The sequence below is a fragment of the Nerophis lumbriciformis genome, linkage group LG02 (assembly GCF_033978685.3).
Source record: "Nerophis lumbriciformis linkage group LG02, RoL_Nlum_v2.1, whole genome shotgun sequence".
Taxonomy (NCBI): Eukaryota; Metazoa; Chordata; class Actinopteri; order Syngnathiformes; family Syngnathidae; genus Nerophis; species Nerophis lumbriciformis.
The window spans coordinates 58,880,001-58,902,214 of NC_084549.2; the positions used below are offsets into that span (position 1 = coordinate 58,880,001).

The following is a 22,214-nucleotide window of genomic DNA, read 5'->3' on the forward strand; positions in this document are numbered from 1 at the left end:
TAATATATTTGGGAGCGTTGTAATTAGAGATGTCCGATAATATCGGCCGATAAATGCTTTAAAAAATGTAATATCGGAAATGATCGGTATCAGTTTCAAAAAGTAAAATTAATGGCTTTTTAAAACACCGCTGTACGGAGCGGTACATATCCGGTAAAATACGGACGAAGGGCATACTTGCCAACCCTCCCGATTTTCCCGGGAGACTCCCGAATTTCAGTGCCTCTCTCGAATGTCTCCTGATTTCCACCCGGACAACAATATTGAGGGCGTGGCTTTAAGGCACTGCCTTTAGCGTCCTCTACAGTCTGTCGTCACATCCGCTTTTCCTCCATACAAACAGCGTGCCGGCCCAGTCACATAATATATGCGGCTTTAAGCCACACATAAGTGAATGCAAGGCATACTTGATCAACAGCTATACAGGTCACACTGAGGGTGGCCGTATAAACAACTTTAACACTGTTACAAATATGCGCCACACTGTGAACCCACACCAAACAAGAATGACAAACACATTTCGGGAGAACATCCGCACCGTAACACAACATAAACACAACAGAACAAATACCCAGAACCCCTTGCATCACTAACTCTTCCGGGACGCTACAATATACACCCACCGCTACCACCAAACCCCGCCACCCATCTCCCGAATTTGGAGGTCTCAAGGTTGGCAAGTATGCTCTAGTATACTCTGGACTGAAGCTGTGTGCTTTCATTGTTTTTGTAGTTGTTGTTTTGAGGCATGTTTAAAAAAAAATCAAAAAAATGCACATGTTGACGTTTTTTTTAATGCAAGTGATTTAGATGTAGCTACATTGCTTGCCACCAAGAACGAGCAGATTTTTACATGTTAGACTGCAAAAAAAAAAAACTTTGTCTTTTTGTTTCTCATAAAGATTGTGAAAGATAGGCAAAATTCCCCCAAAAATTGCAGTTCCCCTTTAAAGCGTAATAATTAGTTGATAGACAGCTCGTATGTTGAAAAACTCTGGGGTTTGTCAAGCGGCTCGATTGCTGCAGTAGCGAAAACAAACAAAATATGAAGGACAAAAAATTGATTTCTCTGCAAATAATGGTCGTTGTGATAGACATGCAGAGGAGATGCAAGCAGCTCAGCAAACCGAAGAATAATTCTCACAAGTAAGTAAGTAAATTTTATTTATAAAGCGCTTTTCACAGATAAAATCACAAAGCGCTGTACAAAACATAGTTGAAACCAACGTTCCCTCTAAGGTGCGCGCCTGTGCAATTGCGCACTGCTCAAGTGTCCTCTGCGCACGGCAAGTCTACGCCACGCACAAAATCAAATAAAAATATAAGCGCATAACAATTTTCGACACGACACGGACACGACAGAGAAAACAGTTTTCGTCATCATTGTTCAAATATTGTAACGTCTGTCGAGACGCTTTGAGGACATGAATTCCATCGATCACTCTTTATTGTCGGCCATAAACACATCACCAAAACTTTAGTAAAAAAAATTCTATCTAGCAAAACTGGTCATTTTCTGCAGTACAAACCAGACCAAAAACAACTTTGTTATATCAACAGCAGCCGCTCGCTCTTTCTCACTTGCGCCAACACATGCACATATGGCACTTAGCCAGTGAAGCGTTTACAGCCACACAAAAAGTCGGACAACTCCAACACCACACATAAAGTGTCATTCCAGGTCGTTACACTATGACTTACCAATCAAATGTGTGCTTATTCTAGTGTAATTTATTAGGAATCTTAATTTATAAAAAATAATCATGAAATGCTGTTAGTATATTAAATAAATACTAATAAAAATATATTTTTTACAAACAGGAAGTTGTAGGAATGTACACATGATCCCCTGCTTACATCTCATTGTGCAACATGTGAATGTTTTAATGGGAACTAAATGCAATGTCTGAAAGGGGTACACATTATTTCCAAAGCAGGACCTCCACCCAGACAAACAATACAAGTACACAGTTCATGAAAAACAATATTTTTTGTTATTGTCATTGCAAGTGGGCCTAAACACTTATATTAGAAAATAACCTCATGGAAATTACTGCTGTCATTTGATTATAATAATAAGAGAATGTTGTCTGTCTATCTGTGTTGGCCCTGCGATGAGATGGGGACTTGTCCAGGGTGTACCCCGCCTTCCGCCCGAATGCAGCTGAGATAGGCTCCAGCACCCCCCGCGACCCCGAAAGGGACAAGCGGTAGAAAATGGATGGATGGATAGAGATTGAACTTATTTAGTCAGGTTTGGGACAGGTGTGCTGCTGGTGTAGCCACAGTGTGCACGTCTGATGTTGCTCACATGGGCTCCACTGAATGCTCAGGGAGTTTTTGCGTTTGCTCACACACATGAAAAATTAGAGGGAACATTGGTTGAAACATAGGCAACATCATAAAAAGGATTAAAAGTGGATTAAAATTTTGAGTTAAAAGGTGCATTAACTAAAAGCTTTACTAATAAGAGAAGTTTTCAAATGTTTCTTAAAAAAGTGTCAAGATCACGGAGAACTCAAATACATGCCCTGTCATATCAGAACATATTTAAGAGTATTTTTAGTTCTTGAATGAATTTAAAGAGAAAAAAAAATCGGGCTCCAGCAAAATGGCAACTTTTCTCAAGCAGGGAAAAAGGGCTTGGGCTTGAGCAGTGGATATTACTATCTACTTGATTTATTTATTTTAAAACCTAAATACTGGTATTATGTGTATATTTTGTATCTGCTCATGTAGTTCTGATGCAGTTGTAAAAAAAAAAAAAAAAAAAAGTCCGATACTGATATACAGCAAAATGGCAAATATGGCTCCCGATAATCGGTCGATCTCTACACTGAAAGCTTGCACAATAGCATAACGCAGCTCAATTCCGAACTACTAGCGCAAACTACAACAATAATAGGCTCAAAGTGGAGGCGCCATATAAACACACCATGTGACCCTTGGTATGTGGGGGTCCATGTCTTGGCTTTTCATGGATTCCTTTCCCTCCGTCCTAGTCTTTGTCTTTTGTCCTGCCTCTCTACCCCTGTATCCATTGGGCGCTCATCCTTTACATTCCGAGCTGGTAAGTGAGTTAAACCATTAAAGCACAGTACACACACACACTAAGTGGAACGCAATGACGCACAACATCGACAATAATTGCCTCAATTTCCTGCTGTAGCGATAGTCAATCATCAGCAGAAAGCAAGCTCTTATTCCCTCCTCATAAAAAGGAAAGTGCTCTAATTGATTCCATTTCATTCTCAAGATGCTTCAAATGAAACTCAGCTCTTCCTGCAGTTGTTAGTGACTCAACTTTTCTTATAGATTACGACCTGCGAGCCACACGAGGAGGTCTGTAACGTGAAGCAGATGGAGGATGGAGGAAGATCTGACAGTAGAACTTCCAAGTTGTACCTCGTCTTTGAGGTTTGTCCTTGGTCGTCTCATAAGCGCTTGGTTGTGAAACCTCGGTCTAGTCTACACTTCTATCTTCCAGAGCGAAGGCTTTTAAGACCAGCCTGCTGTGTTGGAAAGGACGACCGGGTTTGAACTACTCAGCAGTAGCAGCAGCAGTTCTGCATCCCTGCCTGCCTCCTGCAGCTGGAATTCCAGCTATGTCAGCTGGAGCCTTGCAGAAAAAGTCAACGGAGGTTTCAGAAGACAACAACAAAGGGGTGAGAAGAAAAAGAGAGTGAGGGGGGGGAAAAGTGTGAAGAACAAGTGCTAACAGTAGGATAAAAATAAGTGAGGCACGAAGCAAGTAACTGGAATATTGCGGAGACAAAAACACGAGTGTTAGCACAACAAATGCTGCATTCAAGTCTGCAGGAAAGTCAGAAACTCCCACTACTAAAGTCAAAACAAAACTCGATAGTAAAATGAGACGTGGGCATGATAACTATGTGAATGCCAATACATTCACACATCTAAGAATCTACACCAGGCCTGGGCAATAGAATTCCCAGTTTTCCAAAGCCCTGTTTCCACTCTTTTTTCTTTCGGCTTCTCCTTCTACATTTTTCAACCCATTCCAACCATTCCACCATCAAAACATTCCACCTAGTTGTGACATCAAAAGGTACCTTTTTTCCCCTAAAAATGTCCAGTTTTCCCGAAATTCCAAAATACCAATTCTCAATTACAATGTGCTACTATGTTAACATATTTCCGAACACCAACCCATTCATATCATCTAGGACAATTGTGATATTATCTATATATATTTTTATATATAATTCCAGGTTTTCTCGAATTTCCCAAGAAATTCCCATTAAAATAAATGGACATTTTTAAAGATCTACAACACCCACATTTCCCACCTGATTCAACCCGTTCCATCATCCACACACTCCACTCATCCTGGATATTCCAACTACTACCAAATTCAAAAACAATTTTAGGAATTCCCAGAACTTCCAGTTTCCCCAAGCCCTGTCGGTAAATTGTAGGTTGTTATTTTATTTAGTCATTGCGAATACTTGTAGGAGAAAGCAGTGACGTGCGGTGAGGTTGATGGCTGGTGAGGCACTGACTTCATCACAGTCAGATTTACAAACATATGAACCCTAAGAGTATCTTATTCACCATTTGATTGGCAGCAGTTAACGGGTTATGTTTAAAAGCTCATACCAGCATTCTTCCCTGCTTGGCACTCAGCATCAAGGGTTGGAATTGGGGGATAAATCACCAACAATTATTCCCGGGCGCGGCGCCGCTGCTGCCCACTGCTCCCCTCACCTCCCAGGGGGTGATCAAGGGATGGGTCAAATGCAGAGGACAAATTTCATTACACCTAGTGTGTGTGTGACAATCATTGGTACTTTAACTTAACTTTAACTTTACACATACAAACTGTAGCACACAAAAAAGCACATTTAATAAAAAAACTTTATTATGGTCTTATCTTTACTTATAAGTGCGGGAACAGTGGTGTTCGTGTTGGAGGAGTTGTGAATGAATGAAATATGAAATCCGTGCTGCAGTCTGCAGGTGTACCTAATGTTGTGTCCCTGCAGTCGTTCACGGCTCCTCCGGCGCGAGCAATGTTGTTATTGCACTTTTTGGCTTCTTGTTAAGTGACTTTTTTTGGGTGGATTCGGTCTTGCACGTGGAGGGTTTGGGTGTGGGCTTTGGTTGGTGTGGCGCTCCCGTCGGGGGGGTGCATTCTGCGGCGGAGGTGCAATAACCGGCACCAGGAGGCGGGGTTACGCGAGCCTCACACAGTGCGTCTTCGCAGCAGTTTTATGATTGCTCAGCACAAGAAATACGTTACACACATACAGTTGTTGACAAAATACACTGTACATTATATACCTCAGCTAACTAAACTATGGAAATGTATAATATATTTCACATAGCAATACGGTCTCACTGCACAGCAGGCCAGCAGTTAGCCGAGTCCGCAATTCATGTTGAGGCACAACTGAGTGACGTGCCTCAACTGGCTGCTGTTCACCGCACCGTCTCTTCTCAGTATTTGAACGGCAAATGTGAAAATTCAGCGATTTTGAATAAAAATAATCTAAAACTGGTGAAGTTAAACGGAAAATAACTTGATAGTATAATCACTAGATACATATAACAATTGAATTACTTTTTTTTCTTTTTACATTTTTTTTCTTTCCATGATGGCAGGTGAGGCGGGGCCTCACCTGCCTCCAGTGACCGCACGTCACTGGGAGAAAGTGTATGCTTAAATAACAGACGTTTTAAAGCTAATCAGCAGGCGCTTAGTTTGCGTTAAAAAAAACCAAAATAACGAGGAAGGGAAAATGTCCGGAGAAGCTGTCGTCGTCACACTGGAAACGGGCATCGGGTCCCCCACGTCGTTCCCCGTTGTTCTGAAGAAAATAATGGAAATGCCTCCGCCGAATATACTGGACGGTGATGAAGACACTGACAAGGAGAAGCTGGGTCTGGATGACAGTGCCGACCTGGGCGGAGGAGTCAGCGAGATGGGGCCGTCAGCCGTCCTTAACCCCGCTATCTGGGACAAGACCATCCCCTATGGCGACGAGGACTTCCACCTGGAGTACATGGACCTCGAGGAGTTCCTCATGGAGAACGGCATCTCCGCCTCACAGGGAGAAGACTCCCTCCAGGGGAGCATTTCGATGGAAAAGAAGAAGGCCGTCAAGACCGAGGAGGTTACGCCGGCCGACGTGGGCCTGCTGCCCATTGAGGAGCTGGGCAAGTGTGATGAGGAGGTGGTGATCATCACTAACTGCGAGACAGACATCACGTGTGATGTTACGTCAGAAGTAAAAACAGAAGCAGAGTGCACGTCCCCAGAGTCTGTCAATCCTGACGAAATCGAAGTCGAAATCAACTACGAGCCAGACCCCACAGACCTGGTCTTGTCTAGTGTACCGGGGGGCGAACTCTTCAACCCCCGCAAACACAAGTTCAGCGAAGAAGAGCTCAAGCCTCAGCCCATGATTAAGTAAGCTAAAAAGGTGTACGTTCCTGACGAACAGAAGGACGAAAAGTACTGGCACAGACGAAACAAGAACAACGTGGCAGCCAAGCGCTCACGCGACGCCCGCAGACTAGGAGAACCAGATCACGGTGCGAGCGGCGTTCCTGGAGCGGGAGAACTCGGTTTTGAGGACTGAGGTGGCGGACCTGCGCATGGAGTGCAGCTCCTACAAGGACATCGTGGGTCACTACAAAGCCAAATTTGGAAAACTGTAAGGGACACAATATGTGTATGAAATATTGTCAGATGCACTGACCCAACACAATACACTTTGTGGGCTGACGAACAGGGAGTGAGGGAGGAGTCATTTCCTGCTTGTTGCTGGTGAAATGTCCTTCAACACAAATATGTCACTCATCCTTCTTCTCTTCTCTTTCAAGTGCCGTGCCAGAAGACCACATTTGATTTATTTTTCTAACACGTGAATAAACAAATGACACACACAGAACATTTTAATAGACCGGGTGTAGAAGAGAAGGAGCCACAGCAGCAGCGTGTGCGCAATGCAAGGCAATACAAGCTATTACAATGTATCTGTACTTTTTTAATCATCCATGTAAGTGAATAAGATGATAGTCAAGTACATAAAATAGAATTTAATTGTCATTCCACTTCAAAAAGTACAACGAATTTAGTTTTCAGTACATTGCACCGATGTTGTGTATTTTCATTTTGGTGACAATTATGGGTTTTCGTTATACAATATATCTTTAAGGGAGCGATAACAATTTTTCAAAGATAGTATAAGTTGGTTCATCTTCACATGTCTTTTTAAAGAAGTGTCTTTTTTTCATTGATAGTAAATGACTGGGACATATCTTCAGGGGATTAGTGATATTCTGTGATTCCTGTTTCAGTTTGTGTGTCTGCCCCTCTTGTCTCTGCACAGCGGACTAGCTTGGGACGGCATAGCTCGGTTGGTAGAGCGGCCGTGTCAGCAACTTGAGAGTTGCAGGTTCAATCCCCGCTTTCGCCATCCTAGTCACTGCCATTGTGTCCTTGGGCAAGACACTTTACCCACCTGCTCCCAGTGCCACCCACACTGGTTTAAATGTAACTTAGATATTGGATTTCACTATGTAAAGCGCTTTGAGTCACTTGAGAAAAAGAGCTATATAAATGTAATTCACTTCACTTCACTATTTCCACCCTTTTTCTCTTTCGGTTTCTCCTTTTACATTTTTCAACCAATTCCAACCATTTTACCCTGCCCAAATTCCCGGTTTCCTTGAAATTCCAGGAATTCCGAAATACTAATTCTCAATTACAAAGTGCTACTACGTCAACATTTCTCAACCAGTTCCAAACAATAGTGATTTTATCTATATATTTGTTTAAATTCATGTTTTTTTCCGAAATTCCCATTCAAATGAAAGGACATTTTGAAAGTACTTCAACTCCCACATTTCTCACGCGATTCAATCCGTTTTACCATCCACACACTCCCCTCTTCCAGCACATTCAAGCCAAAGAGTTCGCAAAATTACCATACCACCTGGAATTACCAGGAATGTTTCCCTATAGCAAAAGAATGGGCCATATACAAGCCTCTTCAGAACCCACATTTTTCATCCGATTCGAATCGTTCCAATATCCACACACTCCACTTACCCTGGACCTTCAAGCATTTCAGTTTGCCTCATGCGTATCAGCGTATTTACAGACAATTCCTACCGGAGCTGCACAGATTCTAGCATTTGCTCTGATTTTGTTTACCCAAATACTGGTCCAAACTTTTCACATCCAATAGGGTGCTCTTGTTTGCTATGATGTGCTGTGGTGCAACATGCTAGCATCATTAAGGTTTTTTTCTCCTTTTTGATCGATAACAAGCCTTACTCAGCTAATTATACAGTGGAAGCTGTTAATGTCGACGTTCCTCGGACTGGCTGAATGATGTCGGCTGTCGACACAATGGAAATTCAAAACCAAAACTAGACATTGCTCACACACATTTGCCACATACTGTACATGAAAATTGACCATAAAGGATGTTTTTAATGGGCCAGTGGCACATTGTGGAAGTGAACAAATGGCAAAACAGGTCTAATAGAGCTGGAATAATAATATTTAATTATGATATTATGTCCCACATGGACACAATCAGAAAAATGGCACAGCAGAGGATGTACTTCCTGCTTCAGCTAAAGAAGTTCAACCTGGTGCTGCTGATCATAATCCACACATTCATCATTCAGTGTGTCCTGTGCACCTCCATCACTGTCTGTCGGACAATCTGGACTGTGGAGAAGATCATCAGTGACAACATTCCCACCCTATCCGGGACTTATACCAGTCCAGGGGTCAAGGGTCAAGACACGGGCAGGTAGCATTACTGCAGACCTCTCACACCCTGGTCACAAACGGTTTAAACTCTTCCCCTCCGGCGGTGGTGCAAGATTAATCAACATTGAATTGACATTGACGTTGTAATTAGTGCAATAAAAAAAAATGCAAGAAACTGAGTTGTTGTTTTCCCACCACTTGTTGTTTTTGCAGTTTTATAAATTTTTATGTATAAAATATAAAAATTGCAAATCGAATCACATTCACAATTTTGGAATTGCAATTAGTTTTTTCTCTTCCCCACTGTCCGCCAAAACAAGCCGTCATAAGAAGAGTTTATTCGCTCAGGCTATCAATCTGATGAACGTTGTGAAACAACTATGGAAATAATCTGTCACTGTCACTAACTCATGCTCACGTCATCAGCGTTTTGCTTTGCTCTATTCACCGCTGCACTATTATTTACTAGCCTTGCACATATTAGTTATTTAAGTACTTGTTTATATTCCTAGTTGATCGTTAATATTCATTGTTTACATTGTACAAACCCAACAGGCACAAGACATTGAAACAACGTTCAGAACTTGTTGAATTAGGTCCTGAATGTTCAGCAACTCAAACACAGCGTTGAAACAACATGCTTTCTGACAATAATCAATGTTGGCTTCTGACGTTGATTTGACCATTGAATTTTGGTCGTTTCTCAACCAATATTCTACAACACGACTAGGGCTGAAACGACACGTCGACATAGTCGACGTCATCGGTTACGTAAATACGTCGAGGACGTTTTTGTTCGTCGACGCGTCGCATATTTACGTCACACTACCGTCATGGCGGAGCGCAAAGCAGACGATGCGAGCGGTGCGAGCGAGGGGAAAAAAGCACGCCAAAAGTCGTCAAAAGTGTGGGAGTATTTCAATAAACGGCCTAAGAAGAAACGCTACTTTTACTCCGCTACTTTTATCTACATTCAGCTCGCTACTAATTTTTATCGATCTGTTAATGCACGCTTTGTTTGTTTTGGTCTGTCAGACAGACCTTCAAAGTGCCTGCCTTACTGGTGACGTTTCACTTCGTTCCACCAATCAGATGCAGTCACTGGTGACGTTGGACCAATCAAACAGAGCCAGGGGTCACATGACCTGACTGGCTCCGAGCTAACTTCGGGTGTTACCATTTAGTGGTCAATTGTACGGAATATGCACTGTACTGTGCAATCTACTAATAAAAGTTCCAATCAATCAATCAAAAGTGTGAAGGAAAAAAGACCCTTTTTTTATTTCAACCGTAAAGACTGACTGCACAGTTCCTGTCTTCACAATAAAAGTCCCGCTCCATCGCGCCTGCGCTTTCAAAATAAGAGTCTCCGAAAGCCAGCGCAAACAAGCTAGCAAGCTACGGAGTTTGCCGCCAATGTATTTCTTGTAAAGGGTATAAAAACGAATATGGAAGGTGGACAAATAAGATGCCAAATAACAACCACTTTCATGTGGTATTAGACAGAAAGGAGGAACTTTTTTTCTCCTCCATTTGAAAACGTGGACGTTACCAGCACTGCTTCCTGATTACAATCAATGCAAGTCATCAGAATCAGGTAATACACCAACTTATATTCTTGTCTTCATGAAAGAAAGGAATCTATATGTTAAACATGCATGTATAATTATTAAAACACCTTTAACATGTAAACAAAAACGGCAAAATAAATAAATATAAATTATATACTGTATATATCAATGTATGTGTATATATATATATATATATATATATATATATATATATATATATATATATATATATATATAATATATATATATATATATATATATATATATATATATATATATATATATATATATATATATATATATATATGTGTGTGTGTGTGTGTGTGTGTGTGTGTGTGTGTATATATACACATATATATATATATATATATATATATATATATATATATATATATATATATATATATATATATATATATGATATGTGTGTGTATGTTACTCAGTACTTGAGTAGTTTTTTCACAACATACTTTTTACTTTTACTCAAGTAAATATTTGGGTGACTACTCCTTACTTTTACTTGAGTAATAAATCTCTAAAGTAACAGTACTCTTACTTGAGTACAATTTCTGGCTACTCTACCCACCTCTGCTAATAATGTTGTTGTATGCACACTGTGTCGAGCGGAAATGGCCTATCATAGCAGCACAACGGCAGCGTTCTTGCCATCACCATCAACTAGTCAATCGTCCGCGTGAGTATACGTTGTCATCATTACACAAAAACATGAATGTGTCATTTGTATCTGCGTTGTAAATTCATAAACTAAAGCACCGTTTCGCTCTGAGAGGAGCGTTTGGCGTGCCTGTTCAGTGTTTACAAAGACGCGCTCCTCTTTAACACTAACGTTAATTAGTTGTGCAAATACCTTTTACAACATTAACAATTACGTATACTATGTACAAACGAACAATTAACTTTCACTTTAATCATACTATCATTGTTGTGTTATTAAGCAAAATAAGCAAAAGTTTTACTTTTGTTGAAATGTTTACACTGTTGTTACAGAATATTTCGTTTTGCACTTTTTTGTATTGGATGTTTATCTTTATTTTTGCACATTTTAGCAAATAAGCAATACTTTTACTTTTGTTGAAATGTTTACACTGTTGTTACAGAATATTTCCGTTTTGCACTTTTTTGAATTGGATGTTTATCTTTATTTTTGCACATTTTAAAGCAAAATAAGCAATACTTTTACTTTTGAAATGCTTATACTATTGCAGAATATTAAGATTTGCACTGGATGTTTACTTTTATATTTGCACATTAAAAGCAAATAAGCTACTTTTAATTTTGTTAAATGTTTACATTGTTACAGAATATTTTGTCATGTTGTTGTCAATGTTGACTGAGTGGCCATACTTTTTTTTTTGTAAATAAAAGCCATGCCTTTTGAAAAAACTGGCCTACATTTATTTTTTCATCTTCATTTTAAATAAAAAAAATAATCGGTAAAAGGAAAAATAATCTATAGATTAATCGAAAAAAATAATCTATAGATTAACCGATTAATCGAAAAAAATAATCTATAGATTAATCGATAGAAAAATAATCGTTAGCTGCAGCCTTAAACACGACCTTTATTCTATGTCAGGTTGTGAGGTTGATTTGATCTTTGAAATTTGGTCATTTCCCAACCAACAACGTGGATCCAATGTTGGACATAGGGTATACCGGTATTAGTATACTAATGAATCATATTCGGTACTATACAGCCTCTGAAAAGTACCGGTCCTCCACCGGTAAAAGATTTTTGACATTCTGACAAGATTTGAATAAAATTACATAAGTCATACATAGTCAATTATGGAAACCAAACAATGGGGTCATCTCGCCGCCGCAATCCCGCAACCCATCCATCCATTTTCTACCGCTTGTCCCTTTTGGGGTCACGGGGGGTGCTGGAGCCTATCTCAGCAGCATTCGGGCGGAAGGCGGGGTACACCCTGGAAAAGTCGCCACCTCATCACAGGGCCAACACAGATAGACAGACAACATCCACACTCACATTCACACACTAGGGACCATTTAGTGTTGCCAATCAACCTATCCCCAGGTGCATGTCTTTGGAGGTGGGAGGAAGCCGGAGTACCCGGAGGGAACCCACGCAGTCACGGGGAGAACATGCAAACTCCACACAGAAAAATCCAGAGCCCGGGATTGAACTCAGTACTACTCAGGACCTTCGTATTATGAGGCACATTCACTAACCCCTCTTGCACCGTGCTGCCCATCCCGCAACCCACCACCACAAATAGACTGTGGTCCTGCTTAGCGATTATGATGATGTTAACAATACTAAAACACATGTTGACATAAAAGGACCCTTTTTTTCATAGAACTGATCTTTATGCGGGCACTTTTTAGTCAAAAGTCGAACACAGCGGATCAGGACTTGCTAGGCTCATAGACATATTGTCGATGTAAGGGTTGTACACAACTGTAAACAATTTATGCAGGAAGACTCAACACACATTTCTATCATCAAGGCTAAAAACAAACTCCCTTGTGTGCCAGTCTCACGCATCCCACACAGCAGACTGACTACAATATGGCCTTGAAGGCAAAAAACGCTGAGCAGCTCCGATACACAGAAAGTAAATATGTAGATGAGAATGCAGGAAGGTGCGTCCATAACCTTATTTTTACTCATTAAATTGGGCTGCCAATAATATGCTACAGCTCAGGATGGGTGTAAGAACACTAGATATCAACAAAAAGCATCAGCTTGCATATAAAATCTCCGATATAAGCGCTGCGATACAAGCAGTCTTATTGCGTGTTTACTTGCACTTATAAAGCTGGACGGCCAGTTAACATCAAAATGTCCTCCAATAAACACACAAGGTTGCGCTTCATTTTAGTCAAGTCTAAGGTAAACATGCTCAGCTATAGGCTACTAAGAGCTAGCAGCTACACATCAGCTCAGCACACAATAGCACACAAGCTAGACATGCGTAATAAGTGTCCTTCATTGAACGATATTGCACATTTGTCAATATAAACAAATATCAAATAGTTATAGTCGCATATTATTAGAAAGTATCCAGTAACAAATGTGTCCGCATCATTCCGCATACTCCGTCATGAGTGATGAATTTTTGGGGCCAGTAGGTGCCGCCAAAAACAGTTGCCACTACACTTCAACTTAAAGACAGCGCAAGTCCCTTCTAGATAGTGAATAATAATACATAGCTTAGTGTTTTTTACACCGCCCATTGTTTTCTGGTTGACTACCGTATTTTTCGGACTATAAGTCGCAGTTTTTTTCATAGTTTGGCCCGGGGTGCGACTTATACTCAGGAGCGACTTATGTGTGAAATTATTAACACATTACCGTAAAATAGCAAATAATATTATTTAGCTCATTCACGTAAGAGACTAGACGTACAAGACTTCATGGGATTTAGCGATTAGTAGTGACAGATTGTTTGGTGAATGTATAGCATGTTCTATATGTTATAGTTATTTGAATGACTCTTACCATAATATGTTACGTTAACATACCAGGCACGTTCTCAGTTGGTTATTTATGCCTCATATAACGTACACTTATTCAGCCTGTTGTTCACTATTTTTTATTTATTTGAAATTGCCTTTCAAATGTCTATTCTTGGTGTTGGGTTTTATCAAATAAATTTCCCCAAAAAATGCGACTTATACTCCAGTGCGACTTATATGTGTTTTTTTCCTTCTTTATTATGCATTTTTGGCCGTTGCGACCTATGCGGTAAAATACGGTAATTCAATTTGATCAAACATTTTCCATCATTCCACACTACAAAATAATAAAAGTATGGATGACTCTTGCTGATATTGTATCAGATAACATTGATATAAAAGCTCCATTGTCAGTATAGTAAGAGAAAAAGTTTGAGACACCCAAACTTGTTACCATTTTTTCACTCTTTTTCTCACTTTTATGTCTCTTTAAACATTCCTTTCCAGCCTTGCACAACTTCCTGTATAGATTTGGCAACTGCTTCAGCGAGAAGCAACACGGAATGCATTTCCTGTTTGTGATATTACAAACCCCGTTTCCATATGAGTTAGGAAATTGTGTTAGATGTAAATATAAACGGAATACAATGATTTGCAAATCATTTTCAACCCATATTCAGTTGAATATGCTACAAAGACAACATATTTGATGTTCAAACTGATAAACTTTTTTTTTTTGCAAATAATCATTAACTTTAGAATTTGATGACAGCAACTCGTGACAAAGAAGTTGGGAAAGGTGGCAATAAATACTGATAAAGTTGAGGAATGCTCATCAAACACTTATTTGGAACATCCCACAGGTGAACAGGCACATTGGGAACAGGTGGGTGCCATGATTGGGTATAAAAGTAGATTCCATGAAATGCTCAGTCATTCACAAACAAGGATGGGGCGAGGGTCACCACATTGTCAACAAATGCGTGAGCAAATTGTTGAACAGTTTAAGAAAAACCTTTCTCAACCAGCTATTGCAAGGAATTTAGGGATTTCACCATCTATGGTCCGTAATATCATCAAAGGGTTCAGAGAATCTGGAGAAATCACTGCACGTAAGCAGCTAAGCCTGTGACCTTCGATCCCTCAGGCTGTACTGCATCTACAAGCGACATCAGTGTGTAAAGAATATCACCACATGGGCTCAGGAACACTTCAGAAACCCACTGTCAGTAACTACAGTTGGTCGCTACGTCTGTAAGTGCAAGTTAAAACTCTCCTATGCAAGGCAAAAACCGTTTATCAACAACAGCCAGAAACAGTCATCTAAGATGGACTGATACAAAGTGGAAAAGTGTTCTGTGGTCTGACGAGTCCACATTTCAAATGGTTTTTGGAAACTGTGGACATCGTGTCCTCCGGACCACAGAGGAAAAGAACCATCGGGATTGTTACACGCGCAAAGTTGAAAAGGCAGCATGTGTGATGGTATGGGGGTGTATTAGTGCCCAAAACATGGGTAACTTACACATCTGTGAAGGCGCCATTAATGCTGAAAGGTACATACAGGTTTTGGAGCAACATATATTGCCATCCAAGCAACGCCCCTGCTTATTTCAGCAAGACAATGCCAAGCCACGTGTTACATCAACGTGGCTTCATAGTAAAAGAGTGTGGGTACTCGTCTGGACTGCATTGAAAATGTGTGGCGCATTATGAAGCCTAAAATACCACAACGGAGACCCCCGGACTCTTGAACAACTTAAGCTGTACACCAAGCAAGAATGGGAAATAATTCCACCTGAGAAGCTTAAAAAATGTGTCTCCTCAGTTCCCAAACATTTACTGAGTGTTGTTAAAAGGAAATGCCATATAACACAGTGGTGAACATGCCCTTTCCCAACTACTTTGGCACGCGTTGCAGCCATGAAATTCTAAGTTAATTATTATTTGCAAAAAAAAAAAAGTTTATGGGTTTGAACATCAAATATCTTGTCTTTGTAGTGCATTCAATTGAATATGGGTTGAAAATGATTTGCAAATCATTGTATTTTGTTTATATTTACATCTAACACAATTTCCCAACTCATATGGAAAAGGGGTTTGTAGTCATAAGAGCCAATAAAATATAAAATTCCCTCCCGCTGTGTAGCTTTTATCGTATATTCTGACTGAAAACAACTGTACTCTCGCGTCGTTGGACCAGCCAGGACACCGGTCCACCCGACTGGTCAAATGTGTTTCTAGTGAGCTAAAGCCGACAACCCGAAGTGACTCTTGTCACTCTGACAGCATTTTTAATTGGCTGCCTCTCGCCGAGATGGCGAAGTAATTGGTTTGACAGTACTGAGGAGGTCATCTAATTGGCTGGGTAATGACAGTCATGAGAGGACTCGGGGAGGAGAGGGGGGGGGGGGGGGCGCGGTGCCATCTGGGTGTCGGCAAACCGTTAGATAATCCCAACGTCACCCTCCGGGGGACGACTGCTGACCGCCTGCCACCGCTCTTGCTAGGTGCTGACAGCGGAATGTTCCGCAAAAGTGCAACGAGAAAGTAACAACATTTGGTGGCAGACATGTTTTTTGTGTAGACAGTAGCTATTGGCAAACACAACAATGTGACCATCACAACAGTGGGCCTTGTGTGGGTGTGGGAGTGTGTGTGTGTGTGTGGGAGCAAGGTCGGGCAAGACGGCCACTGACAGCTGCCCGACTACGAAAACAAATGCACGCACACACACACACACACACACACACACACACACACACACACACACACACACACACACACACACACACACACACACACACACACACACACACACACACACAGTCAGCCCCGTGCTGACACAGAAACCCAGAACAAAAGCGCACAAAGCTGGCCGTGACTGGCGAGCTCTGACTTCCTGTCAGGCGACTCACAGCTGCAAACACTCATGCCCGCTAAAAACTCAATCCAAGCAACGCCAGCAAGACCCTCACATCAGAACTCATGTGCATCCAGGAGACCAGCAGGCCTCTGCAACTGACATGACATCATTCATTCGGTCATACCTCGGGAAGGGGTTTAGCAGCAGGGTCTTAAAACAGTTCTACTATATAGAGGATCTTTGACTGGCATTTTTACATTAAGTTCCGTAAAAACAGCCAAACATTTCTATCATATAGACGATCTTTGACTAATGTTTTTGCGTTAGATCATTAAAAACAGCAGCACATATATATTACATAGAGGATCTTTGACTAGTGTTTTTGAAGCAGGATTCTAAAAACAGTGAAAACAGCAGTGGGCTCCTGTCATATAGAGGATCTTTGACTAGTTTTTGCAGTAGATCCTTAAAAACAGTAGAGCATTTTTTAGTCAGTATAGAGGATCTTTGACTAGTGGTTTTGCAGCAGGATTCAAAAAACAGAAGTGTGCTCCTGTCATATAAAGAATATTTGACTAGCAATTTAGAGCATTTATATAATTTAGAAGACCTTTGACTAGTGGTTTTGCAGCAGGTCCTTAAAAAAAGCATAGCATTTTTCATCATTATAGAGGATCTTTGACTGGTGTTTTGCAGCAGGGTTCAAAAAACAGTTAAAACAGCAGTGTGCTCCTGTCATATAGAGGATCTTTGACTAGTATTTGTGCAGCAGGATTCTAAAAACAGTAGCAACAGCAGCGTGCTCCTCTCATGTAGAGGATCTTTGATTGGAATTTTTATATTAAGTTCCGTAAAAACAGCCAAAGATTTCTATCATATATATCACATTTTTATTATATAGAAGATCTTTGACTAATGTTTTTGCGTTAGATCATTAAAAACAGCAGCACATATATATTACATAGAGGATCTTTGACTAGTGTTTTTGAAGCAGGATTCTAAAAACAGTGAAAACAGCAGTCGGCTCCTGTCATATAGAGGATCTTTGACTAGTTTTTGCAGTCGATCCTTAAAAACAGTAGAGCATTTTTTAGTCAGTGTAGAGGATCTTTGACTAGTGGTTTTGCAGCAGGATTCAAAAAACAGAAGTGTGCTCCTGTCATATAGAGAATATTTGACTAGCAATTTAGAGCATTTATATAATTTAGAAGATCTTTGACTAGTGGTTTTGCAGCAGGTCCTTAAAAAAAGCAGAGCATTTTTCATCATTATAAAGGATCTATGACTGGTGTTTTGCAGCAGGATTCAAAAAACAGTTAAAACAGCATTGTACTCCTGTCATATAGATGATCTTTGACTAGTTTTTGCAGTAGATCCTTAAAAACAGTAGAGCATTTTTTAGTCATTATAGAGGATCTTTGACTAGTGGTTTTGCAGCAGGATTCAAAAAACAGCAGTGTGCTCCTGTCATATAGAGAATATTTGACTAGCAATTTTAAGCATTTCTTTAATTCAGAAGATCTTTGACTGGGGGTTTTGCAGCAGGTCCTTAAAAAAAGCATAGCATTTTTCCATCATTATAGAGGATCTTTGACTGGTGTTTTGCAGCAGGGTTCAAAAAACAGTTAAAACAGCACTGTGCTCCTGTCATACAGAGGATCTTTGACTAGTATTTGTGCAGCAGGATTCTAAAAACAGTAGCAACAGCAGCGTGCTCCTCTCATGTAGAGGATCTTTGATTGGCATTTTTACATTAAGTTCCGTAAAAACAGCCAAAGATTTATATCATATATATCACATTTTTATTATATAGAAGATCTTTGACTAATGTTTTTACGTTAGATCATTAAAAACAGCAGCACATATATATTACATAGAGGATGACTAGTGTTTTTGAAGCAGGATTCTAAAAACAGTGAAAACAGCAGTGGACTCCTGTCATATAGAGGATCTTTGACTAGTTTTTGCAGTAGATCCTTAAAAACAGTAGAGCATTTTTTAGTCAGTATAGAGGATCTTTGACTAGTGGTTTTGCAGCAGGATTAAAAAAACAGCAGTGTGCTCCTGTCATATAGAGAATATTTGACTAGCAATTTAGAGCATTTATATAATTTAGAAGATCTTTGACTGGGGGTTTTGCAGCAGGTCCTTAAAAAAAGCATAGCATTTTTCATCATTATAGAGGATCTTTGACTGGTGTTTTGCAGCAGGGTTCAAAAAACAGTTAAAACAGCAGTGTGCTCCTGTCCTATAGAGGATCTTTGACTAGTATTTGTGCAGCAGGATTCTAAAAACAGTAGAAACAGCAGCGTGCTCCTCTCATGTAGAGGATCTTTGACTGGCATTTTAACATTCAGTTCCGTAAAAACAGCCAAACATTTCTATCATATATATCACATTTATATTATATAGAAGATCTTTGACTAGTGTTTTTGTAGCAGGATTCCAAAAACAATGAAAACAGCTCCTGTCATATAGAGGATCTTTAATGAGCATTTTTACATTAAGTTCCTTAAAAACTTTCCCCAACTCTGACTACTTTTGAAATTAGACTGAAAACTTTTATGTTCACCTTAGCTTTCAGCTAAATCTTTTAATTTTTTAACTTTTAACGTCCGCACTGTTTTTAGTTTTTATTGTCTGCATTTTAATTTTAATTTTGGTTTTATTTTCTTTCATTTCACTTTTTTGTACCACATGTTGTGCTGTGAAGCACTTCGAGTCTGCCTTCTGTATGAAAAGTGTTATACAAATAAAGTTGCCTTGCCTTGCCTAAAAACAGCACAACATTTCTATCGTATAGAGGATCTTTGACTAGTGTTTTTGTAGCAGGATTTCTAAAAACAGTAAAAACAGCAGCGTGTGTTTGTCATATAAAGGATCTTTGACTAGTTTTTGCAGTAGTTCCTTAAAAACAGCTGAGCATTTCTATCATAATAGAGGATATTTGACTAGGGTTTTTGCTGCAGGATTCTATAAACAGTAGAAACAGCAGTGTGCTCCTGTCATATAGAGGATCTTTGACGAGCATTTTTACATTAAGTTCCTTAAAAACAGCAGAACATCTATATAATATAATGGATCTTTGACTAATGTTTTTGCAGTAGGTCCTTCAAAACAACAGAGCATGATTTATCACTATAGATGATCTTTGACTGGTGATTTTGCAGCAAGATTCTAAAAACAGTTAAACCAGCAGTGGGCTCCTGTCATATAGAGGATCTTGGACGAGCATGTTTACATTAAGTTCCTTAAAAACAGCACAGCATTTCTATTGTATAGGAGGATCTTTGACTAGTATTTTTGTAGGAGGATTTCTAAAAACAGTAAAAACAGCAGCGTGTTTCTGTCATATAAAGGATCTTTGATTAGTTTTTGCAGTAGTTCCTTAAAAACAGCTGAGCATTTCTATCATAATAGAGGATCTTTGACTAGGGTTTTTGCTGCAGGATTCTACAAACAGTAGAAACAGCAGTGTGCTCCTGTCATATAGAGGATATTTGTCGAGCATTTTTACATTAAGTTCCTTAAAAACTGCAGCACATTTCTATATATAGAGGATCTTTGACCTGTGTTTTTGCAGCAGAATTCTAAAAACAGTAAAAACAGCAGTGGCTCCTGTCATATCGAGGATCTTTGACAAGCATTTTTACGTCAAGTTCCTTAAAAACAGCAGAAGATGTATATCATATAATGGATCTTTGACTAATGTTTTTGCGGTAGGTCCTTCAAAACAACAGAGCATGATTTATCACTATAGATGATCTTTGACTGGTGATTTTGCAGCAAGATTCTAAAAACAGTTAAACCAGCAGTGGGCTCCTGTCATATAGAGGATCTTGGACGAGCATGTTTACATTAAGTTCCTTAAAAACAGCACAGCATTTCTATTGTATAGGAGGATCTTTGACTAGTATTTTTGTAGGAGGATTTCTAAAAACAGTAAAAACAGCAGCGTGTTTCTGTCATATAAAGGATCTTTGACTAGTTTTTGCAGTAGTTCCTTAAAAACAGCTGAGCATTTCTATCATAATAGAGGATCTTTGACTAGGGTTTTTGCTGCAGGATTCTACAAACAGTAGAAACAGCAGTGTGCTCCTGTCATATAGAGGATATTTGACGAGCATTTTTACATTAAGTTCCTTAAAAACTGCAGCACATTTCTATATATAGAGGATCTTTGACCTGTGTTTTTGCAGCACAATTCTAAAAACAGTAAAAACAGCAGTGGCTCCTGTCATATCGAGGATCTTTGACAAGCATTTTTACGTCAAGTTCCTTAAAAACAGCAGAACATGTATATCATATAATGGATCTTTGACTAATGTTTTTGCGGTAGGTCCTTCAAAACAACAGAGCATGATTTATCACTATAGACGATCTTTGACTGGTGTTTTTGCAGCAATATTCTAAAAACCGTTAAACCAGCAGTGTGCTCCTGTCATATAGAGGATCTTTGACGAGCATTTTTACTTTAAGTTCCTTAAAAACACAGCGCAGCATTTATTTCGTATAGAGGATCTTCGACTAGTGTTTTCGTAGCAGGATTTCTAAAAACAGTAAAACAGCAGCGTGTTCCTGTTATATAGAGGATCTTTGACTAGTTTTTGCAGTAGGTCTTTAAAAACAGCAGAGTATTTCTATCATTGTAGAAGATCTTTGACTATTACTTTTGCAGCAGGATTCTAAAAACAGTGAAAACAGCAGTGTGCTCCTGTCATATAGAGGATCTTTAACTATTTTTACATTAAGACATCTTTGACTAGTGTTTTTGCAGGAGGTCCTTCAAAACAACAAAAAGCTCCTGTAATATGGGGGATCTTTGATTTGCGTTTTTAACGTTAGGTCCTTAGAAACAGCAGAGTCATCTTGTCAAATAGAAGATCTTCGACCAGCGCTTTATGCAGTAGGCACTTAAAACCCTCCGAGCACTCCTCTTGTCATGGAGGATCTTTGACTGATGGAATTGAATGATCAATCCATTTTCTAAGACAGAGCAGCCATCTTTTTCAGTGCAAAGGCGTAGCTCAGAAAATATGAAATACTCTCTTCCATCCATCCATTTTCTACCGCTTGTCCCTTTTGGGGATGAACAGGAAATCAAAAATACTGTGAAGCTGTGTTCATCACTACACCACCTTTATGATGCTCGGCTTTCCCCAAACACCCAAGTCAGCAATAATGAACTTAAAAGCCAACGCCAGGTGCGTCGTTGCTAAATATGTAACCGGATTTGGCGTTTTAATCTACAGCCCAGTTGGGAAACGTGGGGGGGGCAAGTGTCCTCCGGTTGGCAGCAGACGCGTGTCAGAGGTGGCAGCCAAGGCCCTCTCAGGAAAATGGAAATATTATAAGTTTAACCTTGTTTCTTCTTCGGCGTGACCAAGCATGTGAGCTTCCTTCCATAATTGTCTGATTCCTGACCCACCATTAGTGGCCCAAATACAAGGTCCCATTGTGTGCAGCCTACATTCACTCCAGGAGACCAATTGTGGCTCTTGCAGAACTGGTTAATGTGCTCCTGAGGGGATGTAAAGTGTGTGGGTGGGGGGGTGAGAGGGCGAACTCACTTTAATGC

General features: G+C 39.9%; 1 protein-coding gene and 1 pseudogene across 3 annotated transcripts in view; one reads left to right on the plus strand and one right to left on the minus strand.

The window, feature by feature from the left end:
* The window catches only part of ccdc88ab (coiled-coil domain containing 88Ab), a 185,327-nt gene that overhangs the window by 153,079 nt on the left and 10,034 nt on the right, over positions 1-22,214 (minus strand). The gene's annotated exons all lie outside the window — the stretch shown is intronic.
* Positions 5,763-6,684, plus strand: LOC133613291 (thyrotroph embryonic factor-like; annotated as a pseudogene).